Here is a 20,628-nt window from a genome sequence, read left to right on the forward strand (position 1 = left end):
GTTCTGTCTCTTTTCCCTTCCCCTTCCCCCTCTTCCTCTCTCTCAAACATTCAGCAAGAAAACACCATTTTTAATAGTTATATTATTGGCTTCTCGTGTGATGTCAAATTTTCAACCTCCACTGACTCGCTAATAATTTTTTTTTAATTTGCAAGGTTTTATATTTACTTAAAGAACTTCATGATATTAACTCACATTGAAAAGTCTGATTCAAAGCTAGGATTATATCAAACAATTAACATCCATTTCTGTTCTTTTAATGGAACTGGTGACCAACATTTTGTGAGGAGTGTCGTTGATCCTGGTTCTTTTCTCATTTGTATTGGTCTCTCCCAACATTTTGCTGCCTTCTGTCAAAGATTGCTAGCCAATTGGAGTCTCACCACATTGATCCAGTCATTGAATTGGGTGCAGCATTGTGCACACTTAATCTGGCCAATCACAGCAGAAACCTGATGACATTGCAAAATAAAATGATAAGATTTTAGCTGGTTCAGTATTAACAAGACCAGTTATGTGAATTGCATGAAATATTGTTGAATGGCGGAGCAGGCTCGAGGGGCTAGATGGCCTACTCCTGTTCCTAATTCTTATGTTCTTATTCTCTCTCTCTCCTTTGTCCATTTCCTCCTCTCTTTCTCTCTCTCTCCACCCCCTTTCTCTCTCCCCTTCCACCTCTCTCTCCCTTCCTCCCTCTCTCTCTCCTTCGCTCACTCTCTCTCCTCTCCCTTTCCTCCCTTCAACCTCCACCCTCTCCCCTTCCCTCGGTATCTCTCCCCTTTCCCCCTCTCCTCTCTTCCCTTCCCCCTCTCTCTCCTCTTCCCCCATTCTCTCCCCTTCCCCTCTCTCTCTCCCCTTCCACTGTCACTCACTCCTTCCCCTCTCCCTTTTCCTTTTCTCCCCCACTCTCTCCCTCCACTCCCCTGTCTCCACTCTTCTCGCCCTCTCCCACCTCCCTTTCTCTCCTTCCCTCGCTCTCGCTCTCCCCTTTCCCATCAGACTCTCCCCCTCCCCCTCTGGCACATTCACCCCTCTCTCCCCTGCTCCCTCTCTCCTCTTCCCCCCTCTCTATCCCCTTCCCCTCCCTCTCTTTCTCCTCCCCCTCTCTCTCACTCCTTCCACTCTCTCTTTTCCCTTCCCCTCTCTTTCCTGCTCCTTCCCCTGTCTTTCCCAAAACAGGTGGCTCCATAGCTCAGGGGTTAGAGCAATAGTCCAGTAAACCAAGGGTCGTGGGTTCAAATCTCATTGGGGCCTACTCAAAATTATCTCAGTATGTAAATTCACTGTCAATTAGCAAGGACTTTAATTATAAATATTAAACAGCTCCGTGACTGACACTGGAACAAAAGGCTCTTCTGTTCTCCTTTTGCCCCCTTACACGTCCTTTCCCCTTCTCCCTCTCTCCCTGCTTTCCTCATCACTACACATTCCGCCTCTTTTTACTCTTTCACACTCTCTCGCTTTCCCCGTGTCTCTTTATCACTCATTCCCCTCTCTCTCCCCTTCCCCACTCTCTCTCCCCTTCCCCCTCTCTCTCCTCTTCCCCCCTCTCCCCTCTCTCTCTGTTTCCCCCTCTCTCTCCCCTTCCCCACTCTCTCTCTCCCCTACCCCCTCTCTCTCTCCCCTTCCCCCTCTCTCTCCTCTTCCCCCTCTCCCCTCTCTCTCCGTTTCCCCCTCTCTCTCCCCTTCCCCTCTCACTTTTCATTTTCTCCCCCACTCTCTCCCTCCCCTCCCCTGTCTCTACTCTTCTCGCCCCCTCCCTCCTCCCTTTCTCTCCTTCCCTCGATCTCACTCTCCCCTTTCCCATCAGACTCTCCCCCTCCCCCTCTGGCCCATTCCCCTCTCTAAGTCTTTCTCCCTCCCCACTCTCTCCCCTACCCACTCTGTCCCCACTCCATCCCCCTCTCTCTCCCCTTCCCCCTCTCTCTCCCTTTCCCTCCTCTCTCCCATTCACTGCTCTCTCAAGCCTTCACCCACTCTCTCCATTTCCCCCTCTCTCTCACTCCTTCCCTTCTCTCTCCCCACCCTTCCACACACTCTCTCTCTCCATCCCATCCCTTTCTTTCCCCTCCTCCCTCTCTTGCTCGCTGTCTCCTCTTCCCTCTCTCTCACTCCTTCCACTTCATCTCTCTCCCCTTCCCCCTCTCTCTCACTCCTTCCACTCTCTCTTTTCCCTTCCCCTCTCTTTCCTGCTCCTTCCCCTGTTTTTCCACGAGCAGATGGCTCCATAGCTCAGGGGTTAGCGCACTAGTCTAATAAACCAGCGGTCATGAGTTCAAATCTCACTGGAGACTCCTCAAAATTAGCTCAGTATTTAAATTCATCAGCAATTAACAAGAGGTTTAATTATAATTATTAAACAGCTCCAAGACCAACCCTGGAACAACGGGACCCATTCTACATCTTTTTACCTTCTCTCCCTTTCCCGCTATCTCGCTTTCCTTGTCTCCCACTCATTCCCCTCTGCCTCTTCCACTTCCCTTGCCTCACCCTCTCTCCTTCCCCCTTTCTCCTTCCCCTCTCCAGTTTCATTTTTTCCTCACTCCTTCCCTCTCTCTCTCCCCTTCCCCTCACTCTCTCTCTCCCCTTCCACTCTCTCTCTCTCCACTTCCCCTCTCTTTCCCCCTTCCCCCCCTCTCTCTCCCATAACCCTCTCTCTTCCTCCCTGTCTCACCTTCCCTCTCTTACTCCATCCACTCTTGCTCCCCTTCCCTCTCTCTCTCACTCCTTCCACGCTCTCTTTTCCCTTCCCCTCTCTTTCCTGCTCCTTCCCCTGTCTTTCCCTGAGCAGGTGGTTCCATAGCTCAGGGGTTAGAGACTGGTCTAGTAAACCAGGCGTCGTGGATTCAGATCTCAGTGGGGCCTACTCAAAATTAACTCAATATTTAAATTCACCGTCAATTAACAAGGACTTTAATTATAAATATGAAACAGCTCCGAGACCGACACTGGAACAAAAGTCTCTCCTGTTCTCCTCATCCCCTCTCTCTTTCCTGTTCCCCCTCTCTCTTATCTGTTCCCTCTCTCTTCTCGACCCATTTCCTCTTCCCCCCGCTCTCTTTCACCTTCCCCCTGTCTCCCCTTCCCCCTTCCTTTACCCATCCCCGCCTCTCTCCCTTCCCCCTTCTCTCTCCCGTTCCCCATCTCTCTATCCCCTTTCCCCCTTCTCCCTCTCCCCTTTCCTCACTATCACTCCCCTTCCCCTCCCTCTCTCCACTTCCCCCTCTCTCTCCCCTTCGCCTTCTCTCCCCCTTCCCCCTCCCTCTCTCTGCTTCCCTCTCTCTCCCCTTCCCCCTACTCCCCTTCCCGCTCTTAAACACTCGTTATACTCTCTCTCACTCCTACCCCTCTCTCCCTTCCCCCTCTCTCCCATTCACTGCTCTCTCTCTCTCCCCTTCCCCATCTCTCAATCCCCTTTCCCCCTTCTCCCTCTCCCCTTTCCTCGCTATCTCTCCCCTTCCCCTCCCTCTCTCTTTTCTTCCCCCCGCTCTCTTTCACCTTCCCCCTGTCTCCCCTTCCCCCTCCCTTTGCCCATCCCCGTCTCTCTCCCTTTCCCCCTTCTCTCTCCCCTTCCCCATCTCTCTCTCCCCTTACATCCTCTCTCCTTCCACTGTTGGTCACTCCTTCCCCTCTCCCTTTTCATTTTCTCCGCCACTCTCTCTCTCTTCCCCTGTCTCCACTTTTTTCACTCCCTCCCTCCTCCCTTTCTCTCCTTCCCTCGCTCTCGCTCTCCCCATTCCCATCAGACTCTCTCCCTCCCCCTCTGGCCCATTCCCCACTCTCTCCCTTTCTCCCTCCCCACGCTCTCCCCTCCCCCACTCTCTCCCCTTCCCCCTCTCTCCCCTTCCCCCTACTCCCCTTCCCGCTCTTAAACACTCGTTATACTCTCTCTCACTCCTACCCCTCTCTCCCTTCCCCCTCTCTCCCATTCACTGCTCTCTCACTCCTTCACCACTCTCTCCCCCTCCCTCCCTATCTTTCCCCTACCCGACTGTCTCTCTCCCCTTCCCTTTTCTCTCCCCTTCCCCTCTCTCTCACTCCTTCCACTCTCTCTTTTCCCTTCCCCTCTCTTTCCTGCTCCTTCCCCTGTATTTCCCAGGGCAGGTGACTCCATAGCTCAGGGGTTAGAGCACTGGTCTAATACACCAGAGGTCGTAGATTCAAATATCACTGGGATCTACTCAAAATTAGCTCAGTATTTCAATTATAAATATTAAACAGCTCTGAGACCAATCCTGGAACAGAAGACTCTCCTGTTCTCCTTCTTTCCCCTTCTCCCTCTCTCCCTGCTTTGCACATTCTGCCTCTTTTTACTCTTTCGCGCTCTCTCGCTTTCCCCGTTTCTCTTTACCACTCATTCTGCTCTCTCTCCCCTTCCCCCTCTCTCTCCCCTTCCCTTCTCTCTTTCCCATTCCCCCCCCTCTCTCACATCTTCCACTCTCTCATCCGTTCCCTCTCTCTTCTCTACTCATTTCCTCCTCCCTCTCCTCCCCCTCCCTCTCTCTCCCCTTCCCCCTCTCCCTCTCCTTCCCCTCCCTCTCTTTCCCCTTCCCCCTCTCTCTCTCACCTTTCCCCTCTCTCACTCCTTCCCCCTCTTTCTCCGTCCACTGTCACTCACTCCTTCCCCTCTCCCTTTTCATTTTCTCCCCCACTCTCTCCCTCCCCTCCCCTGTCTCCACTTTTTACGCCCCCTCCCTCCTCCCTTTCTCTCCTTCCCTCGCTCTCGCTCTCCCCTTTCCCATCAGACTCTCCCCTTCCCCCTCTGGCCCATTCCCCCCTCTCTTCCTCACTCCCTCCCCACTCTCTACCCACTCTCTCCCCTTCCCAACTCTATCTCCCCCTTCCCCCCTCTCTCCCTTCCCCCCTCTCTCCCCTTCCCCACTCTCTCCACCTTCCCGCCCCGCCTCTCTCTCTCCCCTTCCCCTCTCTCTTCCTCCCTATCTTCAAGGGTCGTGATTTCAAATCTCACTGGGACCTACTCAAAATTAGCTCAGTATTTAATTTCACTATCCGTTAACAAGGGCTTTAATTATAAATATTAAACAGCTCCAAGACCGACATTGGAACTACAGGCTCCCCTCACATCCTTCCCCCTCTCCGCTTCTCGTCTCTCTTACACTCTCTCTCCACTTCCAAATCTCTCTCTCCCTTCCCCATCACGACCCGTTTTACATCTTTTTACCCCTCTCTCACTTTCCCGCTATCTCGCTTTCCCCGTCTCTCACTCATTCCCGTCTGCCTCTTCCCCTTCCCTTGCCTCACCATCTCTCCTTCACCCTCTCTCTTCCCTTCCCCTCTCTTGCTCTCCCCTTCCCTCTTACTTTCATTCTCTCCCCACTCCTTCCCCTCTCTCTCCTTTCTCGTCTATCTTACTTCTCTCCCCAACCCCTCTGTCCGCTAACCACTCTTCCCCCCTCTCTCCTCTTCCCTCTCTCACTCCATCCACTCTCTCCCTCCCTTCCACACACTCTCTCCCCTTCCCCCCTCTTTCCTATCCCCCTCTGTCTCTCCCCTTCCCCTCTCTCTTCCTCCCTGTCTCACCTTCCCCCTCTCTCTCCCCTTGAACTCTCTCGTTTCCCTTCCCCTCTCTTTCCTGCTCCTTCCCCTGTCTTCCCCAAAGTAGGTGACTCTGTAGCTCAGGGGTTAGAGCACTGGTTTAGTAAACCTGGGGTTGTGTCTTCAGCTTTCAGGGGGGCCTCCTCAAAATTTACTCAGTATTTAAATTAACAAGGGCTTTGATTATAAATAATAAACAGCTCCAAGACCGACCCTAGAAGAAAAGGTTTCCCTATTCTTGTCTTTCCCTCTCTTCCTGCTTTCCCCATCACTAAACATTCTGCCTCTTTTTACTCGTTCCTGCTCTCTCGCTTTCCTCGTCTCTGTTCATCACTCATTCCCCTCTCTCTCCCCTTCCCCACTCTCTCCCCTTCCCCTCTCTCTCCCCTTCTCCCTCTCAACCCACTCTCCCCCCTATCCACTCTCTGCCCACTCTCTCCTCTTCCCCTCTCTCTCTCTTCCTTCCCCTCCCTCTCTTTCTTTCTTTCTCCTCCCCCTCTCTCTCACTCCTTCCACTCTCTCTTTTCCCTTCCCCTCTCTTTCCTGCTCTTTCCTGCTCTTTCCCCTGTTTTTCCAGAGCAGGTGGTTCCATAGCTCAGGGGTTCGAGCACTGGTCGAGTAAACCAGAGATCGTGAGTTCAAATCTCACTAAGGCCTAACTTAGTATTTAAATACCCACCTCTCTTTTTCCCTTTACTTTCAGGTTCTCCCCCTCTCTCTGCCCTCCCCCCTCTCTCTCACCCCTTCCCCCTCTCTCCCCTTAACATCTCTTTCCCCTTCCTCTCTCTCCCTCCTCTCACTCTCCTTTCCCTTTCCTTTCAGATTCTTCCCTTCTCCCTCTCTTTCCCTTCCCCATCTCTCGCCCCTCCCCTCCCTCTCTTTCCCCTTCCCCTTTCTCTTCCCTCTTTCCTACTCCTTCCCTTCTCTCTCCCCACCTTCTACATTTTCCCCACCTCTCTCTCTCCCCTTCCCCTCCCTGTCTCCCCTTCCCTCTCTCTCTCACTCCTTCACCACTCTCTCCCGTTCCTCCCCCTCTCTCTCCCCTTCCCCTCTTTCACTCCTGCCACTCTTGCTCTCCCCTTCTCCTCTCTCTGCCTCCCTGTCTCGCTTCCACTCTCTTTCCTGCTCCTTCCCCTGTCTTCCTTACAGCAGGTGGCTCCTTAGCTCAGGCGTTAGAGCACTGGTCTAGTAAACCAGGGGTCGTGAGTTTAAATCTCACTGGGGCCTACTCAAAATAAGCTCAGTGTTTAAATTAACGAAGACTTTAATTATAAATATTAAACAGCTCTGAGACCGATCCTAAAACAAAAGTCTCTCCTGTTCTTGCCTTTCGTCCCCTTCTCCCTGCTTTCCCCATCACTATACATTCTGCCTCTTTTGACTCTTTCCCACTCTCTCGCTTTCCCTGTTTCTCTTTATCACTCATTCCCCTCATCCCTTCCCCACTCTCTCCCCTTCCCCATTCTCTTCCCTTCCCCTCTCTCTCCCGTTCCCCTCCCTCTCTCTCCCCTTCCCCCTCCCTCTCTCCCCTCTTCCCCCTCCCCTCTCGCTCCCCTTCCCCCTCTCTCTCACCTTCACCCACTCTCTCCCCTTCCCCCTCTCTCTCCCCTTCCACTGTCACTCACTCCTTCCCCTCTCCCTTTTCATTTTCTCCCCCACTCTCTCCCTCCCCTCCCCTGTCTCCACTCTTCTCACCCCCCTCCCACCTCCCTTTCTCTCCTTCCCTCGCTCTCGCTCTCCCCTTTCCCATCAGACTCTCCCGCTCCCCCTCTGGCCCTTTCCCCCTCTCTCCCTTTCTGCTCCCCCCTCTCTCCCCTTCTCCCTCTCTCCCATTCTCCGCTCTCTCACTCCTTCGCCGCTCTCTCACTCCTTCGCCTCTCTCTCCCTATCCTCACCCTCTCTTTCCCCTCTCTGCCTCTCTCTCTCCCCTTCCCCTCTCTCTTCCTCCCTGTCTCCAGGGGTCGTGAGTTCAAATCTCACTGGGGCCTGCTCAAAATTAGCTCAGTATTTAAATTCACCGTCAATTAACAAGGGCTTTAATTATAAATATTAAACAGCTCCGAGACCGACCCTGGAACAACAGGCTCCCCTCACACCCTTCCCCCTCTCATCTCGTCTCTCTTACACTCTCTCTCGCCTTCCAAATCTTTCTCTCCCTTCCCCATCACGACCCATTCTACATCTGTTTACCCCCCTCTCCGTTTCCCACTATCTCGCTTTCCCCGTCTCTCACTCATTCCCCTCTCCCCCCTTTCCCCCTCCCTCACCATACCCTCTTTCTAATTCCCCCTCTCTCCCCTCACTCTCTATTCTTCCCCCTCTCTCTCCCTTCCCCTCATACTCCCCTTCCCCTCTCTCGACCCGGCTCCATGTCTCTCACCTTCCCTCTCTCACTCTCCCCGCCTGTCACTCATTCACCTCTCCCCGCCTTCCCCCTCCCTCCCCTCATGCTCTCCCCTTCCCCCTCTCTTTCCCCTTCCTCCCTTCTCTCCCACTCCTTTCCTTCTCTCTCCCCACCATTCCATACACTCTCTCTCTCTCTGCATCCCCTGCCTCTCTTTCCCCAGCTCCCTCTCTTCCTCTCTTCCTCGCTGTCTCCCTTCCCCTCTCTCTCTCTCTCCGCTTCCCCCCCACTCTCTCCCCTTCCCCTCCCCCTCCCTCTCTTTCCCCTCCCCCGCTCTCTCACTCCTTCCACTCTCTCTTTTCCCTTCCCCTCTCTTTCCTGCTCCTTCCCCTGTCTTTCCCACAGCATGTGGCTCCAGAGCTCAGGGGTTAGAACACTATTCTAGTAAACCAGGCGGTCATGAGTTCAAATCTCACTGGGGTGTAATTTGGTATTTAAATACATGTGTCTCATTCCTCCCACTTTTCCCTTTCCTTTCAGGTTCTCCCCCTCTCTCTCACTTCATTCCCATTCCTCCTTCCTCTCTCTCACTACTTCCCCACTCTCTTCCCTACCTCCTCTCACTCTCTTTTCCCTTTCCTTTCAGATTCTTCCCTTCTCCCTCTCTCACTCCTTCCCCTCTCTTTCCCGTCCCCATCTCTCTCCCTTTCCCCGTCACCTCTCTCTTCCCTCTTTCCTACTCTCTCCCCACCTCTGTCTCTCCCTGTCTCCCCTCCCCACCTCCCTCCCTCCCCTTCCCCTCCCTGTCACCCCTCCCCCTCTCTCTCACTCCTTCCCCTCTCTTCCCTTCCCCTTCACTTCTCTCCCCTCCCCCTGTCTCACTCCCCTTCTGCTCTCTCCTCTTTCTCACTTCTTCCCCCTCTCTTCCCTTAACCTCTCTTTCCCCATCTCTCTCTCTCTCCCCTCTCTCTTTCTCCTCATCTACCCTTCCCTCTCCCTTCACTCCTTAACCACTCTCTTCCGTTTCTCTCCCTCTCTCTCCCCTTCCCTCTCTCTCTCACCCCTTCCACTCTCTCTTTTCCCTTCCTCTCTCTTTCCTGCTCCTCCCCTGTCATTTCTACAGCAGCTGGCTCCATATCGCAGGGGTTAAAGCAGTGGTTTGGTAAACCAGCGGTTATAAGATCAAATATCAATGCGGCCTACACAAAGTTAATTCTGTATTTAAATTCGCCATCAGTTAACAAGGATATTAAACAACTCCGAGACTGACCCTGGAACAACAAGCTCCCCTCTGTAGCACTCTCTCTCTCACGTTCTACATCTTTTTACCCCTCTCTCCCTTTCCCACTATCTCGCTTTCCAGTCTCTCTTTCAGTCCCCTCTCCCCACTTTCTCCTTCCCCCTCCCTCCCTTCCCCCTCTCTTGCTCTCCACTTCCCTCTCTACTTTCATTCACTCCACACTCCTTCCCCCTCTCTCCCCTTCCCTCTCTCACTCCATCCACTCTCTCCCTCCACACACTCTCTCCCCTTCCCCCTCTTTCCTCTCCCCCTCTTTCTCTCCCCTTCCCCTCTCTCTTCCTCCCTGTCTCCCCTTTTCCCTCTCTCTATCTCCTTCCCCACTCTCTTCCCTTCTCCCTCTCTCTCACTCCTTCCCCATTCGCTCCCCTTCCCCTCTCTCTTTACTCTTCCCCCTCTCTCACTCCTTCCACTCGCTCTTTTCCATTCCCCTCTCTTTCCTGCTCCTTCCCTTGGTTGTCCCAGAGCAGGTGGCTCCATAATTCAGGGGTTCGAGCACTGGTCTAGTTAAACCAGGGGTCGTGAGTTCAAATCTCACTTGGGTCTACTCAAAATTAGCTCAGTGTTTTAGTTCATCGTCAATTAACAAGGGCTTTAATTATAAATATTAAACAGCTCCGAGACTGACCCTGGAACAAAAGGTTCTCCTTTCCCGTCCTTTTCTCTTCTCCAACTTTCCCTATCACGACACGCTCTGTCTCTTTTCCCTTCCCCTTCCCCCTCCCTCCCACATCTTCCTCTCTCTCAAACATTCCCTCTCTCTCCTTTGTCCATTTCCTCCTCTCTCTCTCTCTCTCTCCTCCCCTTTCTCTCTCCCCTTCCCCCTCTCTCTCCCTTCCTCCCGCTCACTCTCTCTCCTCTCCCTTTCCCCCTTCACCTTCCACCCTCTCCCCTTCCCTCGGTATCTCTCCCCTTTCCCCCTCTCCCCTCTTCCCTTCTCCCTTTCTCTCCCCTTCCCCCTCTATCTTCCCTTCCCCCTCTCTCTCTCCCCTTCCACTGTCACTCACTCCTTCCGCTCTCCTTTTTCATGTTCTTCCCCCCCTCTCTCCCTCCCCTCCCCTGTCTCCACTCTTCTCGCCCCCTCCCACCTCCCTTTCTCTCCTTCTCTCGCTCTCGCTCTCCCCTTTCCCATCAGACTCTCCCCTCCCCCTATGGCCCATTCCCTCCTCTCTCCCCTTTTCCCTCTCTCCTCTTCCCCCTTCTCTCTCCCCTTCCAATCCTTCTCTTTCTCCTTCTCCTCTCTCTCACTCCTTCCACTCTCTCTTTTACCTTCCCCTCTCTTTTCTGCGCCTTCCCCTATCTTTCCCAACGCAGGTGACTCCATAGCTCAGGGGTTAGAGCACTGCTCTAGTAAACCAGGGGTCGTGAGTTTAAATCGCACTGGTGCCTAATTTAGTATTTAAGTACATTTCTCCCACTCTTTTCCCTTTTCTTTCAGGTTCTCCCCCTCTCTGCCCTTCTCCTCTCTCTCTCTATCTCTCTCTCTCTCACTCCTTCCCCCTCTCTCCCCTTAACATCACTTTCCCCTTCCTCCCTTTCTCTCCCCTTCCCCTCCTCTCTCTCACTCTCTATTCCCTCCCTCCTCTCTCTCTCCTCTCCCTTTCCTTTCAGATTCTTCTCTTCTCCCTCTCTCTCCCCTTCCCCTCTCTTTCCGCTCCCCATCTCTCTCCCCTTCCCCCCTCTCTTTCCCCCTTCCCTCTTTCCTACTCCTACCCTTCTCTCTCCCCCCTTCTACATTCTACATTCTCCCCACCTCCCTATCTCCCCTTCCCCTCTCTCACTCCTTTCCCTTTCTTCCCTTCCCATTCACTGCTCTCCCCTCCCCCTGTCTCACTCCCCTTCTGCTCCCTCCTCTTCTTCACTCTTTCTCACTCCTTCCCCCTTTCTTCCCTTAACCTCTCTTTCCCGGTCCCTCTCTCTCTCCCCTGCCCCTCTCTGTTTCTCCTAATCTACCCTTCCCTCTCTCTCTCACTCCTTCACCACTCTTTCCCGTTCCTCCACCTCTCTCTCCCCTTCCCCTCTCTCTGCCTCACTGTCCCCCTTCCCCTCTCTTTCCTGCTCCTTCCCCTGTCTTTCTTACAGTAGGTGGCTCCATAGCTCCGGGGTTAGAGCATTGGTGTTGTAAACCAGGGGTCGTGAGTTCAAATTTCACTTGAGCCTACTCAAAGTTAGTTTAGTATTTAAATCTGCCTCTGCCTTTTCACTTTCGCTCTCACTTTTCCCTTTCCTTTCAGACTCTCTCATTCTCCCTCTCTCTCTCTCTCTCTCCCCTTCCCCTCTTTTTCCCTCTCCTTACCCTCCCTCCCCACCCTCATAAAAGATTTATAAAACAACATCACTTTGTTCACAGTACTTGTAGCAGCACTTGTGTGCTGAGAGATTTGCTTAGTATTGTCACTGGTGGCAATAAACGCCTGGGCTATCGCTATGGCCTTACTCAAGGTTGGGGTCTCTACAGTCAAAAGTTTGCGAAGTACAGTTTCGTGGCCAATGCCAAGTACAAAGAACTCCTTGAGCATGTGCTCCAAATGTCCTTCAAAATTTGCAATGTCCTGCAAGGCCGCTTAGCTCGGTGATCGGGCTTGTCACTTCCTGGCCTTCAGACCTCTTGTACGTGTAGAACCGATATCTCACCATCAGAACACTTTCCTTCGGGTTCCGTTGCTTCTGGACCAGTGTGCACAACTCATCGTACGATTTCTCTGTGGGTTTCACTGGAGCAAGCAGATTTTTCATGAGGCCATACGTTGGTGCCCTGCAAACGGTGAGGAGAATCGCCCTTCGTTTGGCAGTGTTCGTTTCTCCTTCCATCTCGTTGGCCACGAAGTATTGGTCGAGTCGCTCCACGAAGGTTTCCCAATCATCTCCCTCCGAAAATTTCTCCAGGATGCCCACTGTTCTCTGCATCGTTGTGTTCGTCATTTGTACCTCGTCGCCAGTTGTTGTGTATGAATAAAGAGTCTGACCAGATACTGCGGGCTCAAAGCAAAGTGTGACCTTAGTCTTTTATTACAGGTCTCCAGAGTGCCTCTCCAGCCTGTGAGGCCTCCTTAAGTACAGGTGCTCCCAAGGGACTGTGGGATCCCTTGGGACTCCAGGGGATGAGCCCTCTGGTGGTTACACAAGGTATTTACAGGTTTACATATATAACACCCATCATGACCCGTTCTACATCTTTTTACCCCTCTCTCCCTTTCCCACCATCTTGCTTTCCCCGTCTTTCACTCATTCCCCTCTCTCACTCTCTCCCGTCCCCCTCTCCTCACCCTCTCAACTTCCCCCTTTCCCTCTCTACCCTACCCACTCACTCCATCCTCTCTCCCCTTCTCTCTCTCCCCTCCCCCTTTCTCTCCCCATCCTCCTGTCTTTCTTTCCCCTTCCTCTCTCTCTCTCCTTCCACCTCTCTTTCCCCTTCCCCCTCTCTCTCACACCTTCCACTTTCTCTTTTCACTTCGCCTCTCTTTCCTGCTCCTTCCCCTGTCTTTCTTAGAAAATGTGGCTCCATATCTTCGGGGTGAGAACAGTGCATTTGTTAATAAGGGGTCGTGAGTTCAAATCTCACTGGCGCCTACTCAAAGTTATATTTTTATTTAAGTTCATTGTCAATTTACAAGGGCATTAATTTTAAATATTAAACAACTCTGATACTGATCCTGGAACAAAAGATTCTCCTGTTCTCTTTTCGCCCCCTTACCCGTCCTTTCCCCCTTTCCCTCTCTCCCTGCTTTCCCCATCACTACACATTCTGCCTCTTTTTACTCTATCCCGCTCTCTCGCTTTCCCCGTTTCTCTTTCTCACTCATTCCCCTCCCTCTCCCCTTCCCCCTCTCTCTCCCCTTCCCCTCTTTCTCCCCTTCCCCCTCTCTCTCCTCTTCCCCCCTCTCTCTCCCCTTCCCCCCTCTCTCTACGCTTCCCCCTCTCTCTCCTCTTCCCCCACTCTCTCGACTTCCACTGTCACTCACTCCTTCCCCTCTCCCTTTTCATTTTCGCCCCCACTCTCTCCCTCCCCTCCCCTGCCTCCACTCTTCTCGCCCACTCCCTCCTCCCTTTATCTCCTTCTCTCACTCGCGCTCTCCTTTCCCATCAGACACCCCCCTCCCTCTCTGACCCATTCCCCCTCTCTCTCTTTCTCCCTCCCTCCCCACTCTCTCCCATACCCACTCTGTCCCCACTCTCCCCCCTCTCCTCTTCCCCACTCTCTCTCCCCTTCCCCCTCTCTCCCTTTTCCCGCTCTCTCCCCTTCCCCCTCTCTCTCACTCGTTCCACTCTCTTTTCCCTTCCCCTCTCTTTCCTGCTCCTCCCCTGTCTTTCTCAGAGTAGGTGGCTCCACAGCTCAGGGGTTAGAGATATAGAAACATAGAAATATAGAAAATAGGTGCAGCAGTAGGCCATTCGGCCCTTCTAGCCTGCACCGCCATTCAATGAGTTCATGGCTGAACATGCAACTTCAGTACCCCATTCCTGCTTTCTCGCCATACCCCTTGATCCCGCTAGTAGTAAGGAATACATCTAACTCCTTTTTGAATATATTTAGTGAATAGGCTTCAACAACTTTCTGTGGTAGAGAATTCCACAGATTCACCAGTCTCTGAGTGAAGAAGTTTCTCCTCATCTCGGTCCTAAATGGCTTACCCCTTATCCTTAGACTGTGACCCCTGGTTCTGGACTTCCCCAAAATTGGGAACATTCTTCCTGCATCTAACCTGTCTAAACCCGTCAGAATTTTAAACGTTTCTATGAGGTCCCCTCTCATTCTTCTGAACTCCAGTGAATACAAGCCCAGTTGATCCAGTATTTCTTGATATGTCAGTCTCGCCATTCCGGGAATCAGTCTGGTGAACCTTCGCTGCACTCCCTCAATAGCAAGAATGTCGTTCCTCAAGTTAGGAGATCAAAACTGTACATAATACTCCAGGTGTGGCCTCACCAAGGCACTGTACAACTGTCGGAACACCTCCCTGCCCCTGTACTCAAATCCCCTCACTATGAAGGCCAACATGCCATTTGCTTTCTTAACCGCCTGCTGTATCTGCATGCCAACCTTCAATGACTGATGTACCATGACACCCAGGTCTCGTTGCACCTCCCCTTTTCCTAATCTGTCACCATTCAGATAATAGTCCGTCTCTCTGTTTTTACCACCAAAGTGGATAACCTTACATTTATCCACATTATACTTCATCTGCCATGCATTTGCCCACTCACCTAACCTATCCAAGTCACTCTGCAGCCTCATAGCATCCTCCTCGCAGCTCACACTGCCACCCAACTTAGTGTCATCCGCAAATTTGGAGATACTACATTTAATCCCCTCGTCTAAATCATGAATTTACAATGTAAACAGCTGGGGCCCCAGCACAGAACCTTGTGGTACCCCACTAGTCACCGCCTGCCATTCTGAAAAGTATCCATTTACTCCTACTCTTTGCTTCCTGTCTGCCAACTCGTTCTCAATCCATGTCAGCACACTACCCCCAATCCCATGTGCATTAACTTTGCACATTAATCTCTTGTATGCGACCTTGTCGAAAGCCTTCTGAAAGTCCAAATACACCACACCAACTTGTTCTCCCTTGTCCACTCTACTGGAAACATCCTCAAAAAATTCCAGAAGATTTGTCAAGCATGATTTCCCTTTCACAAATCCATGCTGACTTGGACCTATCATGTCACCTCTTTCCAAATGCGTTGCTATGACATCCTTAATAATTGATTCCATCATTTTACCCACTACCGATGTCAGGCTGACCGGTCTATAATTCCCTGTTTTCTCTCTCCCTCCTTTTTTAAAAAGTGGGGTTACGTTGGCTACCCACACCACAGCACTAGTCTAGTAAACCAAGGATTATGAGTTCAAATCTCACTCCAACCTGCACAAAGTTAGCACTGTATTTATATTCACCGTCAATTTACAAGGACTTTAATTATAAATATTAAACAGCTCCGAGGCCGACCCTGGAACAACAGGATCCCCTCGTCTCTGTAACAATCTCTCTCCGCTTCCAAATCTCTCTCTCCCTTCCCCATTCTACATCTTTTTACCCCTCTCTCCCTTTCCCGCTATCTCGCTTTCCCCGTCTCTCACTCATTCCCCTCTTCCCCCTTCCCCCTCCCTCGCATTATCCTCTCTCCTTCCCCCTCACTCCCCTTCCCCTCTCTCTTCCCTTCCCCTCTCTCTCCCCTTCCCCTCTCTTGCTCTCCCCTTCCCTCTCTACTTTCATTCGCTCCCCACTCCTTCCCCTCTCTCTCCTTCCTCGTCTATCTTACTTCTCTCCCCAACCCTGCTGTCCGCTAACCACTCCTTCCCCATCTCTCCCCTTCCCTCTCTCACTCAATCCTCTCTCTCCCTCCGTTCCACACATTCTCTCCCCTTCCCCTGTCTTTCCTCTCCCCCTCTGTCTCTCCCCTTCCCCTCTCTCTCCCTCCCAGTCTCCCCTTCCCCCTCTCTCTCACTCCTTCCCCTCTCTCTCCCCTTCCCTCTCTCACCCCATCCATTCTCTCCCTCCGTTTCACACACTCTCTCTCCTTCCCCCTCTTTCCTCTCCCCGTCTGTCTCTCCCCTTCGCCTCTCTCTTACTCCCAGTCTCACCTTCCCCCTCTCTCTCACTCCTTCCCCTCTCTCTCCCCTTCCCTCTCTCACTCCATCCACTCTCTCCCTCTGTTCCACACACTCCCTCCCCTTCCCCCGCTCTCTCTCCCCTTCCCCTCCCACTCTCACTCCTTCCCCCTCTCTCTCACTCCTTCCAATCTCGCTTTTCCTTACCCCTCTCTTTCCTGCTCCTTCCCCTGTTTACTCAAGGAAGGTGGCTCCATAGCTCAGGGGTTAGAACACTCACTGGTCTCGTTAACCAGGGGTTGTGAGTTCGAATCTTCACAGGGAGCTCCATGTCTCCCCTTCCCCCCATCTCTCTCTCCCCTTCCACTGTCGCTCAGTCCTTCCTCTCTCCCTTTTCATTTTCTCCACCACTCTCTCTCTCCCCTCCCCTGTCTCCACTCTTCTCGCCCCCTCCCTCCTCCCTTTCAGTCCTTCCCTCGCTCTAGCTCTCTCCTTTCCCATCAGACTCTCCCCCTCCCCCTCTGGCCCATTCCCCCTCTCAATCTCCCCTTCCCATCCCTCTCTTTTCCCTTCCTCTCTCTTTCCTGCTCCTTCCCCTGTCTTTCACAAAACAGGTGGCTCCATAGTTCAGGGGTTGGAGTATTGGTCTTGTAAACCAGGGGTCGTGAGTTCAAGTCTCACTGAGGCCTACTCAAAATTAGCTCAGTATTTAAATTTACTGATAAATATAAAACTGCTCTGAGACCGACCCTGAAAGAAAGCTCTACTTTCATCCCTTTTCTCTTCCTGCTTTCCCCATCACTACACATTCTGCCTTTTTTTACTCGTTCCGCTCTCTCGCTTTCCCCGTTTCAATTTATCACTCATTCCCCTCTCTCTCCCCTTCCCCCACTCTCTCCCCTTCCCCACTCATTCCCCTTCCCTCTCTCTCACCCATTCCCTTTCTCTCCTCTACCCAATTCCTCCTCTCTCTCCCCTTCCTCTCTCTCTCTCTCCTTCCCCTCTCTCTCCTTCCCCATCCCCTCTCCCTCCTCTTCCTCATCCCTCACTCTCTTCTCCCCTTCCCTCTCTCTCTTCCCTTCCCCCGTCGCTCTCTCTCCTTCCCCCGTCGCTCTCGCACCTTCCCCCTTCTCCCTCTCCCATTCCCTCGCTATTTCTCTCCTTCCCCGCTGTCTCCCCTTCCCCCCATCTCTCTCCCCTCCCCCTCTCTCTCCCCTTCCCCTTCCCCATTTCTCTCCCCTTCCCTCTCTCCCTCCACTTCCCCCCTCTCTCTCTCCCTTTCCCCCTCTCTCTCCCCTTCCACTGTCGCTCACTCCTTCCTCTCTCCCTTTTCATTTTCTCCCCTTCCCTCTCTCTCTCTCTCGTTCCCCCGTCGCTCTCGCACCTTCCCCTTCTCCCTCTCCCTTTCCCTCGTTATCTCTCTCCTTCCCCGCTGTCTCCCCTTCCCCCATCTCTCTCCCCCCTCTCTCTCCCCTTCCCCTTCCCCATTTCTCGCCCCTTCCCTCTCTCCCTCCCCTTCCCTTCTCTCTCTCCCTTTCCCTCTCTCTCTCCTCTTCCACTGTCACTCACTCCTTTCCCTCTCCCTTTTCATTTTCTCCCCCACTCTCTCTCCCTTCCCCTGTCTCCACTCTTCTGGCCCCGTCCCTCCTCCCTTTATCTCCTTCCCTCGCTCTCGCTCTCCCCTTTCCCATCAGACTCTACCCCTCCCCCTCTGGCCCATTCACCACTCCCAATCTCCCCTTCCCCTCTCTCTCACTCCTTCCACTCACTCTTTGCCCTTCCCCTCTCTTTCCTGTTCCTTCCCCTGTTGTTCCCAAAACAGGTGACTCCATAGCTCGGGGGTTAGAGCACTGGTCTAGTAAACCACGGGTCGTGGGTTCAAATCTCGCTGGGGCATACTTAAAATTGGCTCAGTATTTAAATTCACTGTCAATTAACAAGGGCTTTAATTATAAATATTAAACAGCTCTGAGACCGACCCTGAAACAGAAAACTCTCCTGTTCTCCTTTTGCCTCCTTACCCATCCTTTCCCCTTCTCCCTCTCTCCCTGCTTTCCCCATCACTACACATTCTGCCTCTTTTTACTCTTCCCCGCTCTCTCGCTTTCCCCGTTTCTCTTTATCACTCATTCCGCTCTCCCCTTCCGCTCTCTCTCCCCTTCCCCACTCTCTCGCGTTCCCCTCCCTTTTTTTCCCTTCCCCCTCTCTCTCACATCTTCCTCTCTCTCATCCGTTCCCTCTCTCTTCTCTACCCATTTCCTCCTCCCTCTCTCTCTCCTTCCCCTCCCTCTCGTTCCCCTTCCTCCTGTCTTTCTCCCCTTCCTCCGGTCTCTCTCTCCTTCCCCCTCTCTCTCCTCATCCCCTCTCTCTTTCCCGTTCCCCCTCTCTCTCTCACAGCTTCCTCTCTCTCATCCGTTCCCTCTCTCTTCTCTACCCATTTCCTCCTCCCTCTCTCTCTTCTTCCCCTCCCTCTCTTTCACCTTCCCCCTGTCTCCCCTTCCCCCTTCTCTTTGCCCTTCCCCGTCTCTCTCCCTTTCTGCCTTCTCACTCCCCTTCCCCCCTCTCTCTCCCCTTCCCCATCTCTCAATTCCCTTCCCCCTTCTCCCTCTCTCCTTTACTCGCTATCTCTCCCCTTCCCCCTCCCTCTCTCCGCTTCCCCCTCTCTCTCCCCTTCGCCTTCTCTCTCCCCTTTCCCCTCTCTGTCCCCTTCCCCCCTTCCCCTTCCCCCTCCCTCTCTCTGCTTCCCTCTCTCTCTCCACTTCCCCTCTCTCTCCACTTCCCCTCTCTCTCCCCTTCCCCCTCACTCTCCCCTTCCCCCCTCTCTCCGCCCACTGTTGGTCACTCCTTCACCTCTCCCTTTTCATTTTCTCCCCCACTCTCTCTCTCTCCTTCCCTGTCTCCACTTTTTTCACTCCCTCCTTCCTCCCTTTCTCTCCTTCCCTCGCTCTCGCTCTCCCCATTCCCAGCAGACTCTCCCCGTCCCCCTCTGGCCCATTCCCCACTCTCTCCCTTTCTCCCTCCCCACGCTCTCCCCTCCCCCCTTCTCTCCCCTTCCCCACACTCCCCTTCCCGCTCTTAAACACTCGTTATACTCTCTCTCACTCCTACCCCTCTCTCCCTTCCCCCTCTCTCCCATTCACCGCTCTCTCACTCCTTCGCCGCTCTCTCACTCCTTCACCAATCTCTCCCCCTCCCTCCCTATCTTTCCCCTCCCCGACTCTCTCTCTCCCCTTCCCCTCTTTCTCTCCTTCCCCTCTCTCTCGCTCCTTCCACTCTCTCTTTTCCCTTCCCCTCTCTTTCCTGCTCCTTCCCCTGTATTTCCCAGGGTAGGTGACTCCATAGCTCAGGGGTTCGAGCACTGGTCTAGTAAACCAGAGGTTGTAGCTTCAAATATAACTGGGGTCTACTCAAAATTAGCTCAGTATTTAAATTATAAATATTAAACATCTCTGAGCCCGACCCTGGAACAGAAGGCACTCCTGTTCTCTTTCCTCTCTCCCTGCTTTTGCCATCACTACACATTCTGCCTCTTTTTACTCTCTCTCGCTTTCCCCGTTTCTCTTTATCACTCATTCCCCTCTCTCTCCCCTTCCCTCTCTCTCCCCTTCCCCACTCTCTCCCCTTCCCCTCTCTCTTTCCCATTACCCCCCCCACCTCTCACATCTTCCACTCTCTCATCCGTTCCCTCTCTCTTCTCTACTCATTTCCTCCTCCCTTCCCTCTCCTTCCCCTCCTCCTCGCTCCCCTTCCCCCTCTCTCCCTCCCATCCCACTCTCCCTCTCTCTCCCCTTCCCCCTCTCTCTCTCCCCTTCCCCCTCTCTCTCCCCTTCCTCCTCTCTCTCCATCCACTGTCACTCACTCCTTCCCCTCTCCCTTTTCATTTTCTTCCACACTCTCTCTCTCCCCTCCCCTGTCTCCACTTTTTACGCCCACTCCCTCCTCCCTTTCTCTCCTTCCCTCGCTCTCGCTCTCCCCATTCCCTTCAGACTCTCCCCTTCCCATTCTGGAGCATTCCCCCTCTCTTCCTTTCTCCCTCCCCACTCTTTACCCACTCTCTCCCCCCTCTCTCATCTTCCCCACTATCTCCCCTTCCCAACTCTCTCTCCCCTCTTCCCCACTCTCTCCCTTCCCCTTCCCCCGCTCTCTCCGTCCACTGTCACTCACTCCTTCCCTTCTCCCTTTTCATTTTCTTCCCTTCTCTCTCCCTCCCCTCCCCTGTCTCCACCTTTTACGCCCACTCCCTCCTCCCTTTCTCTCCTTCCCTCACTCTCGCTCTCCCCATTCCCATCAGACTCTCCCCTTCCCCCTCTGGCGCATTCCCCCTCTCTTCCTTTCTCCCTCCCCACTCTCTACCCACTCTCTCCCCGCTCTCTCATCTTCCCCACTCTCTCACCTTCACAACTCTCTCTCCCCTCTTCCCCACTCTCTCCCTTCCCCCCTCTCCCCTTCCCCCTCTCTCTCTCCCCTTCCCCCGCTCTCTCCGTCCACTGTCACTCACTCCTTCCCCTCTCCCTTTTCATTTTCTTCCCCACTCTCTCCCTCCCCTCCACTGTCTCCACTTTTTATGCCCACTCCCTCCTCCTTTTCTCTCCTTCCCTCGCTCTTGCTCTCCCCATTCCCATCAGACACTCCCCTGCCCCCTCTGGCCCATTCCCCCCTCTCTTCGTTTCCCCCTCCCCACTCTCTCCCCCCTCTCTCATCTTCCCCACTCTCTCCCATTCCCAACTATATCTCCCCTCTTCCCCACTCTCTCCCTTCCCCCCTCTCCCCTTCCTCCCCCTCCCCTCCCCGCCTCTCTCTCTCCCCTTCCCCTCTCTCTTTCTCCCTATCTTCAGAGGTCGTGAGTTCAAATCTCACTGGGGCCTACTCAAAATT

The 20,628-nt window shown here is 53.3% G+C and overlaps 2 protein-coding genes, 1 non-coding gene and 1 pseudogene across 3 annotated transcripts in view; 2 read left to right on the top strand and 2 right to left on the bottom strand.

Moving 5' to 3' along the window:
* Window positions 1-20,628, bottom strand: part of LOC139247122 (nuclear factor 7, ovary-like) — a 640,289-nt gene that overhangs the window by 480,745 nt on the left and 138,916 nt on the right. The window lies entirely within an intron of this gene.
* LOC139247112 (zinc finger protein 432-like) overlaps window positions 1-20,628 on the bottom strand; it is a 521,915-nt pseudogene that overhangs the window by 343,536 nt on the left and 157,751 nt on the right.
* Window positions 1-20,628, top strand: part of LOC139247117 (zinc finger protein 432-like) — a 420,986-nt gene that overhangs the window by 285,979 nt on the left and 114,379 nt on the right. The gene's annotated exons all lie outside the window — the stretch shown is intronic.
* trnat-agu (transfer RNA threonine (anticodon AGU)) lies at window positions 6,711-6,783 on the top strand. Its single transcript has one exon. It is a non-coding gene; the product is annotated as a tRNA-Thr (tRNA).

This window comes from Pristiophorus japonicus, unplaced genomic scaffold (assembly GCF_044704955.1).
Source record: "Pristiophorus japonicus isolate sPriJap1 unplaced genomic scaffold, sPriJap1.hap1 HAP1_SCAFFOLD_258, whole genome shotgun sequence".
Classification (NCBI taxonomy): Eukaryota; Metazoa; Chordata; class Chondrichthyes; family Pristiophoridae; genus Pristiophorus; species Pristiophorus japonicus.